At 43.6% G+C, this 12,070-nt stretch overlaps 1 pseudogene; it reads left to right on the forward strand.

The window, feature by feature from the left end:
* Positions 1-7,520: 7,520 nt before the first annotated feature.
* On the forward strand, positions 7,521-8,847 carry LOC121492611 (annotated as a pseudogene).
* The last annotated feature ends 3,223 nt before the right edge of the window (positions 8,848-12,070 follow it).

Below are 12,070 nucleotides of genomic sequence, written 5' to 3' on the forward strand. Positions count from 1 at the left end.
CCTCAGCGTGAGCCCAGACACAAACCTCCCTGTAGAAGGGGATTAGGACCACCAGGGGTGCACACTCCTCACCACTTCTGTCTTGAAGGCCCAGGAGCAGGTGCAGATGGAGGTTCTGGGCAGGTTTCCTTTCAGTGCCTGGGCTTCCTCTCCAAGGAGCAGTTTCCCCCAAGGAGCCTCTCTGGGCACAGGATTCTGTGCTTACATATTCAGGGATAAATTTTGATACATAGACCAAGTATTAGCCCCTTCATTATAGAGTACAAGCTGATGGTTACCACATGGGAGGTAAGTGGGGGATGGGTGACCTGCCAGATGAGGATTAGGGAGTGTATTATTTTGCAGGACACATTGTAGGAACCCACATCCTGGGAGTGTGAGAAACCCTGATGAGAGAAGAGCTGTGGGGGAGGGCTGAAGAGGTGACAGGGACAAGGATTCTCCTGACTTCCTCACACCAATGAGTCAGGGGTTTGGGACAGAGATAATGCTCTTGTGTGCATGACATTCTCTCTAGGAAGGTTTGAAGAAACAGCTACACTGAAGGAATGATACAGGTTAAACACTTTGCATCAAGAAAGAAACATTAGTTTTGTAGTGGGGATATTTTCAATCACATATGGATAGAAGATGATTAACCTTGAGGCACCATCTGGGAAGACTTGGGAGGTGTCAGGCTGCAGAGTCTGGGACTGTAGATCCATCATTATCAAGCCTGGGATATCTCCCTCCTCTCCTTTTTTTTGAAATGTGATAATTTTCTTCAGGAAAAGAAACAATGTGAGCACCATGGGTGAATTTCTCTGTCCCAGTCTCCGTGTGAGCATTACAACCATCACATTCTGTTAGGACATTCATGAACTCATGGTCACAAGTCCTGGGCTGACAGGTGTACCAGGTTCAGGCTCAGTTAGGTCAGCACATCATCTTTGCAGTTCCCCTTCACTGCTGAGTTCCTGCAGAGGCTCCTCCGCACACAGCTAAACCCATGTGTGGTCCCGTCCCTGGGACAGTACTGGTGTTCACCACAAACTTGGGCATTGTCTGACCTGGAATGTGACACTGAAATCCAACCTTTATTCTTTCCATGACCACAGGGTCCAGGTACCACACAAAGAGCTCATGTCTACACACCTTTATTCCCCTAACGTCTCGAGGTCTATCTGAAGTCAGCTCCACCAGCTAGTCCATGCTTGCAGGGCTACATCCTTGCAGATTCCTGGGTGCTCCTTGTGGGTTCCACCTGGCATCCTGAAATCAGGTAATGTTTTTTTGAGAATCATGCATCCTCAGGTTTAGAGGAGACTTTCCCAGGGTGATCATACGCTGAGTCCTGCCCACATGTGTTTCAGATAATGAGAAGTGGAAATTTGGGATGAGGATATTTAGACAGATTTGGAGTGGAGATTATTTCCCCTCCTTGTTTCCAGAGCAGCCCTCCCTGAATTTTCATGTCATGATTGTTCATCAACCTTCACATAGAAAAGACCATTGACCACCCATGGTCTCATTACTTCTTCTGGGGCCTTACATCCCTCTATTACCTCTCATAAAAACACTGACATTACTTGAGGAGCCACCAAGATGCTCCATAAGGGATATTCTTTCCTTTTCTGTCGCTATGTGTACTTCTCACACACTGTTTCATGTTTTTGGAGTACAGCATAGTGACAGGATGGAATGGTGGACTATGTTTTGCCCAGGGGCTCCACCATCAGGAAACTATATTAATCTTAGGATGTCTAAATTAAAGAGACTCAGAAATGTCCCTTTTACCACGTAATAAAATATTCAGTTTCTGTCCATGATCAGGACACCACATTCAACCGTGGGACTCCAAGCTCCACATTCAGGCCACATGCTAAGTCACTTATCACATCCCTACAGCCCTCAAAACTTCATCTTAGAAATGCATAATCTCCACTCCAAATCTGTCTAAATATCCTCATCCCAAATTCCCACTTCTCATTATCTGAAACACATGTGGGCAGGACTCAGCGTATGATCACCCTGGGAAGGTCTCCTCTAAACCTGAGGATGAATGATTCTCAAAAAAACATTATCTGATTTCAAGATGCCAGGTGGAACCCACAAGGAGCACCAGCTGTAAAACCTTCCCAGTGTGGGGATCATATGGAGGGGATATAGGAGTTGGACAGATATTTCTAAGAATAACTCAGAAAGAATTAGGTTCTGAGGCCTGGGATTCTCTCTGGTTCCAGGATCTACATGGGGTCTGTGGCTCTTCCCTTGGGGAGCTCTATCCCTTTCATGATCGGTGCAAATGTGAGAATATGTGTGTTTACCAGCATGCCCTCTGTTCTGAGAATTAGGGGGGCCCGTGGCCATCTTTCAAGTTATCCTCTCTCTCCCTGTCACCCCATGGGGGTGTGATCCTACCTCTACACCTTCTTAAACACTGTGCAGGGCTCTGCTGCATGAGCAGGGATTCATTGCACATGAATAAAATCAACTCACAGCCACACTACGACACTGGAAATAATCATATTTTATTGAAGATATAATCCCCAACTTTCACAAATTCTGGTGCTTAGTTTGTCCACCATTCAGATGTCTAACATGGTAGTGATTCAGTATCATCAGTTATCTGCATTTAGTTATACATAGTGTTGAGGACAATCTCCATGGAGGAATTCTCCAGGACTGACGTGAAATGAGACCGTATCCAGTTCAGGGACAGATGAGGATAGGGGTGAACATGCTGCCAACCAGCTGCCCAGCGACCCTATGCAGTATTGGGCTGATGAACAGGGAAGGGGATCATATGTGGTATCCTGAGTCTCAAACCTGACTATGCACATCAAGATATTCATGAATTATTGTTAAGGGAAAGTACACACTGTGCACATATCTCAAGAACATGCCCTTACTTCCACAGTCTATGAAAATGGTCTGTCCATTGACCCCATCTTATTGAACAATGTCATCCCTCTCTCTCCTAATCACAGTGACGCTAGTACAAGGTCCCCACAATAGATTCCTGCTCTTTGAAGGATGACACCACCACCTCAGCAGGCAGGAGGAACGGGCCCATTCTACACATCTACAGTAAATCCTCTAGTCAAGAAGCCCCAGGGTGAGGGTCCCTGGATCAAGTTGAGGAGAGGGTTTCGTGTCCTGAGGGCTCCAGTCCTGAAGGTTGGAGTGGTCCGTTTGGGATCTAGGACATGGGTTCCCAGATGTAAGTGCTTCTCTGTTCCTCCCAGGCAGCCTCAGTCTCTATGTGGCAAGGCCCTGAATCCCATGCACATGTGAGTCAGGACATTTGTGAGGATGGAATAATCCACAAATCCTCCCCTTGGTTGAAAAGCCAAGCATTGTGTTTAGGGAAGTGACTCTTGCATGCCCGCCTGGGCATCCTGTGCTCCTCACGCCTGCTGCTGACCATCATTCCCTCTGAGTGCTCATGTTGGAGGCTCACTCAGGGAAGGCAAGTCCTGTCCCCATCCTGTGGTGCCCTTGTCCACAGGAGATCTGTCCCAGTTTCCCCTGCAGGACTCTGGATCTGGGCTGGGGAAACCCAGGCAGACCCTTACACTCACCTGCCCCTTCTCTGGGTTCTCACTGCGCATGTCACTGAGGGTGTCGTATGGGTACATCAGCCGCCAGGGGAAGGCCCTGGAGTCAATGCCAAAGTCTGGAGGGAAAAGGCTGAGTACCACAACCTGTCTCTTAACAGCAGCAAGATGTATAGAAAGTCCAACACCTGGAAAGATAAATGATAATGTTTCACAGCAGAATCACATCTATTCAACGTGATGAACAACCAGCTGATGAGATACAGCAGAGCATCTGCCATGAAATCACAAGTTCACATTTGAGCATGGGAACAGAATTGCTATAGTTTATGAAAACCATACCATGAAAATCAATTCCCAGAATCTATATTTATATAATATGTAAACACTGAGTTACTACAGACCAATTACGGAACAGGTCAACACTGAGGAGACCAGGAAAAAAAAAACCACAAGACTTTTCAATATATTGTCAACAGAGAAACTATTCATAGGCAATCATTAATCATGAAATAGGAATGTTATAGATAAAATATCAATATGCATAATACCAAATATTAAGAATACACTTTGTGAAAAATCAACTAGGTGAACCTGTTGAACAACCAGACTGATCAGATACAACAGAGCATCTTACATTAAATCACAAGTTCACGTCTGAATATGAGAAAAAAATTCGTACAGCTTACAAAAAGAGCAACATGAAAATCAATTGCCAAATTCTATATTCATATAAAAAAATAACACTGATATAGTAGAGACAATTAGGGGACAGGTCAACACTGAGGAGACCAGGAAAAAGAAAACAAGACTTTTCAATATATTGTAAATGGAGAAACTATTCATAAGCAATCATTAATCATGAAATCAGAATGTTATAGGTAAAAATAATTATGCATAGCATCAAATATTAAGAATACACTTAGTGAAAATCAGCTACATTTTTTTACCCATATATTAATCAAGGTAATACAAGATATGGACCAAGAGAAAACTTGCACAAATTTCATAACCAACAAAGAACTTTCACCTGAATATCATAAGAACCCTCAAAACTCAATGGAAAAAAAAACAACAGAATTCATCTATAAAACAGGCAGAGCCTTGTGTGGACATGTTATACAGGAGGGTACAGATACATGAAGTAAGCACAGGAGAGGACACATCCCACCAGGATATTTCAGGGTAATGAGATGCTCTATACACTCATCATGGGGGCTCAGGCATGAAAGAAGCAATGACCAGAATATCCGGGGAGCATGCAGGGCACCTGGGTTTCAACCCTGCAAGTAGAAATGAAAAATGGAACAGAAGCCCTGGAAAATCATTTTTCTGTTCCTCCTGAAATTAAAGATGGATAACCTACCAGGGGACCTGGAAATCCCACTCCTCAGTGATTGCTCCAGAATAAAGAAACCCAATGTTCTTGTAAAAATGGCATGTGATGAATTATAATGTCTTCATTTCTGTTAGATGCCTAGAAAACCCCCCAAAAGCCTGATTTAAAGAATAATGCCAGTGGAAAACATCCATTAATGGGACAGGATTCTGCAACAAGAACCACACTATTGATGCCCACCTATGATCCCAGGGGAACATCAAGGACATGCTGTTCCATGAAGGTCAGCAGTCTCAGACATGACAGGCCGTGCAGCCTGGGGCATTTGTACAGCCAGGCCAGGGTCACAATTGTTTGGTTGGGCTTTCTCTCCATCTCTCTTCCCCAAACCCAGATGATGAGCTCCTCTGCATCAGGCTGCATGCTGCCCTCCTGTGCACACTGAAACAAACCTGCATCAGGCTACATGCTGCCCCCACTGAATCAAACCACCTCTTGTCCTCTGTTGGGGGGTTCCTGAGAGTCTGACGTGTCTTGTGATAGGAACTGTCCCCTCCAGCATCTCTGGCTCTGGCTCTCTCCTGTAGATGAGCAGGACTAGGTTAAGACACCTCTACTGATTCCATCTGTCTCCAGCTACCGTCTCTCCCCACAACCTGAGGTCTAGACCTTCCTCTCACTCAGATGGAAATGAGGTCAAGTGTTTGGGAACAGAGTGAGGTCACAGTTTTAATCAACTGTCTGCACAGGATCCCAGTACTGTTTGTTTTCTATACAGAAATAAATATAGAAGAACTTGTCCAGATTAAAAAATCATATTTTATATATTTATTTAGAGAGAAAGAGAAGGAGAGGAGTCGGAGAGAGAGAAAGAAAATCTCAAGCAGATTCCCCATGACCAGAGCCTGACTTGGGGCTCAATTCCAGGATCCTGAGATCACGACGTGACTCACAACCAAGAGTTACATCAAGAGTTAGATGCTTAACCATGTGAGTCAACCAGGCGACCCATCCTTGAGCAACTGTTTAAAGAGAGATTTGTGTTTGTTATTATTGTGTTTTGTCAGACTTTCTATTGAGGTTATAAGTCTCTTCTGTATTTTGGAGACTAAATCCGTCTCAGTATATAGTTGAACACACTGTCTCCCATTTCATAGGCTACCTTCTTGCTCTGCTAATATTTGTTCTGCACACTTTGTGCATGAGGTAGGCTCACTCATCGGTCTTTGTTTTTTTGGCTGTGATTTTAATGTTATATCAAATAAATCATGAAATGCCTGGGTGGCTCAGGAGTTGAGTGACTGCCTTTGGCTCAGGGCGTGATCCTGAAGTTCTGGGATCGAGTCTCACGTCGGGCCCCCTGCATGGAGTCTGCTTCTCTCTCTGCCTGTGTCTCTGCCCCTCTCTGTGTCTCTCATGAATAAATAAATCTTAAAAAAACAAATAAATCACAGCCAAGTTAATATCACAATGTTTTCTGTTTAGTTTACCTGTATAAGTTCTAGGGTTGAGGCTTCTGCTTAACTTTTTAATCCCTTTTGAGCTTTTCTTTGTCCTTGTATCTGTGTGATGTTTGATAAGGACCAATTATCATTATTTGTATGAGGTTGTCCCACACCATTTTGCTATAGAGACTATCCTTTCCCACTTTGCATTCCTAGATATCTTGTGGTTGAAGGAATTCTGACTCTATATGCACACATTTACTTCTGGGCTCTGTAATGTGCTCCACTGTCTCCATGTCTGATGTTAGGCTGTCACTGAAATGTTTAATGTGTGACTGAAATCCATTTCTGTAGAGGGATGTGTGATGTCTGACTATTGTTCTTATTTCTTCAAACTGTATGGTGACTTTCATGTGATTTTATTTTCCATATGAATGTGGAGTTTTTCTATTATGTAAGAAAACAATTAATATTTGATAACTTAACATTAAAACCATTAGAACAAAATATATTTGTGTATTTGTATAAACCAAGAAAAATACTCAGAGAGAGTTAATAAGTATATAGAAAATAAAAATGAAATTTAACTCATAGGCACTCTAGGAAAATAGGTAAGCCTTAATACATATAAGAAGATTTCAAAGAGAAGAAATTACTGACACAAAAAAATAGAAAGGACCATGAAAAAAATTCTAAGATTTTAATAGTGCAAATAATGGATAACCAAGGCAAATTAAAAAATTCCTAGTATTATCAATAAACGAAAACTGTTTCATGAAGAAATAAAAAATGAACAAAACAGAACAAATATGAAGCCTGAAACCATTATCTAAAAATTATGCCTGGGGCAGCCCAGGTGGCTCAGGAGTTTAGCTCCACTTATGACCCAGGGCCTGATCCTTGTGACCCAGGATCGAGTCCCGCATCAAGCTCCCTGCATGGAGCCTGCTTCTCCCTCTGCCTGTGTCTCTGCCTCTCTCTCTATGTCTCTCATGAATAAATAAAATATTTTAAAAAGTTCTGCCTCAAAAAACACAATGAATAATTTAAAAAGAATAATGCAATGAAAAAAAAACAAAATCAGAATGCTTTATCTACGAATATTCAAAATATTTTAAGAATTAAGGCCAAACATTTCAGTGTCTTTCAAAACGTATTTAGAATGGATCGTGACCAAATTGATTTAAGGAGGCCGGGATGAGTCTGACAGCAAACCCACACCACGGACCCCACAAGGTGGGTCTCATGGGTAATATCTCAGATGCATATAAATGCAAAAATCCTTGCATCCTGAATCCAACAGCATATGGACAGATCGCACAGGATGACCTAGAGGGAATCATCCCTGGGATGCAAGGATGCTTCAGTATGCCCAGACATAAATGGGAACCCTGTATTGACAGAATGAAGGACTGATTGTACATGATTCTTTCCTATGATGCCTAAAACCGCTTGAAAATGTCTAACATGGTTTTATCTTGAAAACATCTTAACTGTTGAGGCAGAAGTGATTGCCTCCACAAATTAGTCACATTTTATGAAAAACCCAACACTGCATTCAAAAGTTAAAACCTGAAGCCCTTCTGTCAAGTCAGGACCCACAAAAAGTCAAAAGGAAATGAAAAGTCCATTTTTTCCCATATATTTGAACACTTCATAACGTCAAAAGACATTACACACAGTGGGCTAGAGACGTAAAGCAATCCCTGTTAATAACTTGTATAGAATCACATCTAGGTGTGGTGCTGATTATATATTCAAAGGACATGCAAATAGGACCCTTCCTCCACTGATTAAACCAGCCCAGCCCCAACCCTGCAGCTGAGAGAGGAGCCCCAGCCCCAGATCCCCAGGTGAACCCATTCAGGGATCAGGACAGAACACAGACAAAACACCACGGAGTCTGTGCTCTGCTGGGTTTTCCTTGTCGCTATTTTAAAAGGTAATTCATGGAGAACTAAAGACCCTGACTATGTGAGTGGAGGTGAGTGAGAGAAACAGGGGATGTGGGACATTTCCTGACCTGGATGTCTTGTGTCTGCAGGTGTCCACGGTGAGGTGCAGCTGGTGGAGTCTGGCGGAGACCTGGTGAAGCCTGGGGGGTCCCTGAGACTCTCCTGTGTGGCCTCTGGATTCACCTTCAGTAATTATGGCATGAGCTGGATCCACCAGGCTCCTGGGAAGGGCTGCAGTGGGTCGCAGGTATTAGTGAGAGTGGAAGCAACACAGTCTATGCAGACACTGTGAAGGGCCGATTCACCATCTCCAGAGACAATGCCAAGAACACTCTGTATCTGCAGATGAACAGCCTGAGAGCCGAGGACACGGCCGTGTATTACTGTGCAGACACAGTGAGGGGACCACAGTGTGAGCCCAGACACAAACCTCCCTGTAGAAGGGGATCAGGACCACCAGGGGTTGCACACTCCTCCCCACTTCTGTCTTGAAGGCCCAGGAGCAGGTGCAGATGGAGGTTCTGGGCAGGTTTCCTGTCAGGGTCTGGGCTTCCTCTCCAAGGAGCAGTTTCCCCAGGGAGCCTCTCTGGACCAGGAATCTGTGCTTAACTATTCAGTTTCTGATTTTAAAAGTTAGATTCTTTAGGAAAACAGTTATTTTATATGCACAGAAGACAAAGGTGCTTACACTTATTTACTATTTCCCTAAATATGAAAAATATACAAATGTCTCCATGTATCTCAAGGGTGAGAAGGATCCGGGGATCCCTGGTTGTTGCAGTGGTTTAGCATATGTCTTCAGCTCAGGGCATGATCCTGGGGTTCCGAGTTCAAGTCCCACATCATGCTCCCTGCATGGAGCCTGCTTCTCCCTCTGCCTGTGTCTCTGCCTCTCTTTGTGTGTGCGTTTCTCATGTATAAATAAATAAAGTCTTCAAAAACATAAAGGAAAAAAGAATACAAAAATACAAATTCAAAGGGACACATGCACCTGGATTTTTAAACTTTTTTTTTAAATTTTTATTTATTTATGATAGTCACAGAGAGAGAGAGAGAGGCAGAGACACAGGCAGAGGGAGAAGCAGGCTCCATGCACCGGGAGCCTGACGTGGGATTCGATCCCGGGTCTCCAGGATCGCGCCCTGGGCCAAAGGCAGGCGCCAAACCGCTGCGCCACCCAGGGATCCCGCACCTGGATTTTTAAGCAACATTATGTACATTAGTCAAACTATTGAAACTATTCATACATGGGATGAACTCTAATCCATTTCGAACTATGTGGATGGAGGTAGCAATTATAATGCTAAGTGAAGTGAGTCAATCAAAGTAAGGCAATCACTGTATGACTTCAGTCATATTTAGATATGTCATTAATGAGCTTGGAATATCTCCTTTTTTTGAAATCTGACAACGTGCTTGGGGTAAAGAAATGATGTGAACCCCATGGATAAATTTCTCTGTCCCTGTCTCCGTGTGAGAAACACAAACATCACATTCTGGTAGGACACTCATGAACTCATGGTCCCAATTCCTGGCCTGAGACGTGCCAGGTTCAGGCTCAATCTAGGTCAGGACATCATCCTTGCCATCACCCCTTCAATGACCAGTTCCTGCAGAGGTTCCTCCTCACAGGGCCCTGTCCTGGACAGGTACTGGTGGTCACCACAACACAGGGCAGTAGTGGAGCTTGCAGGACGCCAGGAAATCAAACCTGCAGGTGTGAAAGAAATATGAAACAGAAGCCCTGGAAAGTCATTTTTCTGTAATGGTAATGAACTGTTTTTTCCTGGAACAGGAAGACAAGAGGACGGCTTTCCTTTAGGAGATTGATTTCAACTCAGACATCGAGAGGGTCAATATATCTCTGCATTGGCTCTTTCTCGAGGAGTGTAAATTCCAGGTACACACTTAGGGTGTCATATTCTGTGCCCATTCACAATGTACTACTGGAGTAGAGACACTTCATCTCTACTGCAGTAGAGATTTAGTGCAGTAAATACCCTGTGAGCCCAGACAGGGTCCTCCAATCAGAGTCGGGGTCTGGGCTACAGGGGGCTCTCAGGACCACCCAGCACAAGGCTGGTGTCCCAGGAGCAGGTGCACAGGGATCTGGGGAGGGCTTGCTCAGAGAAGTTGGGGTCGCCTTGTTCAAGGAACTACCTAAAATTCAGGTAGGACAGAGAGTGCTATAGGATGTGTAATATTTTTATATAAAATACTTCCATAAATAATACTTAAAAGTAAAATTTATTGGTGGACAAAATACTGAAAGATGTGATTACTAACCATTGACTCTATATCGATAACTACATGAATTGATCTTTAAAATTTCAATTCATTATTGTACTCATTTTATTAGAATATCTCTTAGTCAAAATCATTATCTGCCTGTCTTACATACATGATGATATCACCCTCAGATCACATCTGCACTTCCCTGTCCTAATCCTGCATGGTTTAGGAATTTCTCCCAGGATGAGCAGAAACTGTCTTCCCCCAAGTGAGTCCAAGCTCGAGATGTCTCTTCCTTCTGGATCATGAGGCTTCTCCAGGATCTCATAGCTGCTCATTATCCTCAACCATCTCTGGTCCCAAACACACAAGATGATGCTTAATTCATAGCAATTTGCTTCTCAGGACTTTATAGGATGGCATCTTTCTGAAATTACTTTACCCACAAGAGGTAATAGCATGCATTTTGAAGGGTTCTCCTGAGGAAATGGACCCATAGCCCATTGGGTCCCATGACTGAATAGGCTGACAGGTCCTTGATCTACATTCATGAGGTGGGGACCCAGGGGAGCCAGTGGAGTAATTCTCGTCTTACTGTGAAGGAGTCTCTCAGTGGAGAATCTGGAGACGTGCATGTGTAACTGTCTCCAAGGCAGGAGGACATGGATGTTCAAATCAAGCCTCCAGGCAGAAAGAATGATGGAAGTCTTCATCCTTCTGCTATTTATTCTATTCAGAATAACTCAGGTATCCCTTTTTCTTTTCTTTTTTTGAAAATTTTATTTATTTATTCTTGAGAGATACAGAGACAGTCGCAGAGATGGGGCAGAGGGAGAAGCAGGCTCCACGCAGGGAGCTCAATGAGGCTGTTACAGCAGCCAGAACAGGGTATGGCCCTAGTGAGACATGAACCCAAGTAATGATGCTCTGGCATTTTCACAAGTCATGTCTCTGATGACCCTGAGGGATTTGAGTGGTACCATCTCCTTCCAGAGTTGTGTTATGCTGACTGCTGTGAGGTGTGCACCTCACCACTGGGAAAGACATTGGTCCCCCACGTCCCCAACCAAATACTCACCTACATCTGTTACTCTCCCTCCATAGACGAAAGAGGTTTCACTAGGTGATTTCATTACTGGAATCCCTCAAACACCTACAATAACTGTTTATCCTTTATCTATGTTTATATGCAATCATTCTTCTAGAAGGGTTCTACACCATCCTAGTGGCATGACCTGATGTTCACAGTGTCACTCAGCTCTTCCATCCTATTGCATAGTTTACACATGAACAAACTGGCAGAGAAGCTGTTTCAGGAAGTGAAATCCACTCATGGAAAATGAGTACCCCTGAGGGCAGGAAATATATCTCTGGTGAGAACGACCCCTTCTTTGGATCATGAGGGAAAAACTATACTCAGAATCAGAGTAGAACATACGCTGTTTGTCCAAGGACAAACAGTGTATGTTCTCATTCATTTGGGGAATATGAATAATAGTGAAAGGGAATATAAAGGAAGGGAAAAGAAATGTTGGGAAATATCAGGAAGGGAGACAGAAC

The sequence above is a fragment of the Vulpes lagopus genome, chromosome 6 (assembly GCF_018345385.1).
Source record: "Vulpes lagopus strain Blue_001 chromosome 6, ASM1834538v1, whole genome shotgun sequence".
NCBI classification, from domain to species: domain Eukaryota; kingdom Metazoa; phylum Chordata; class Mammalia; order Carnivora; family Canidae; genus Vulpes; species Vulpes lagopus.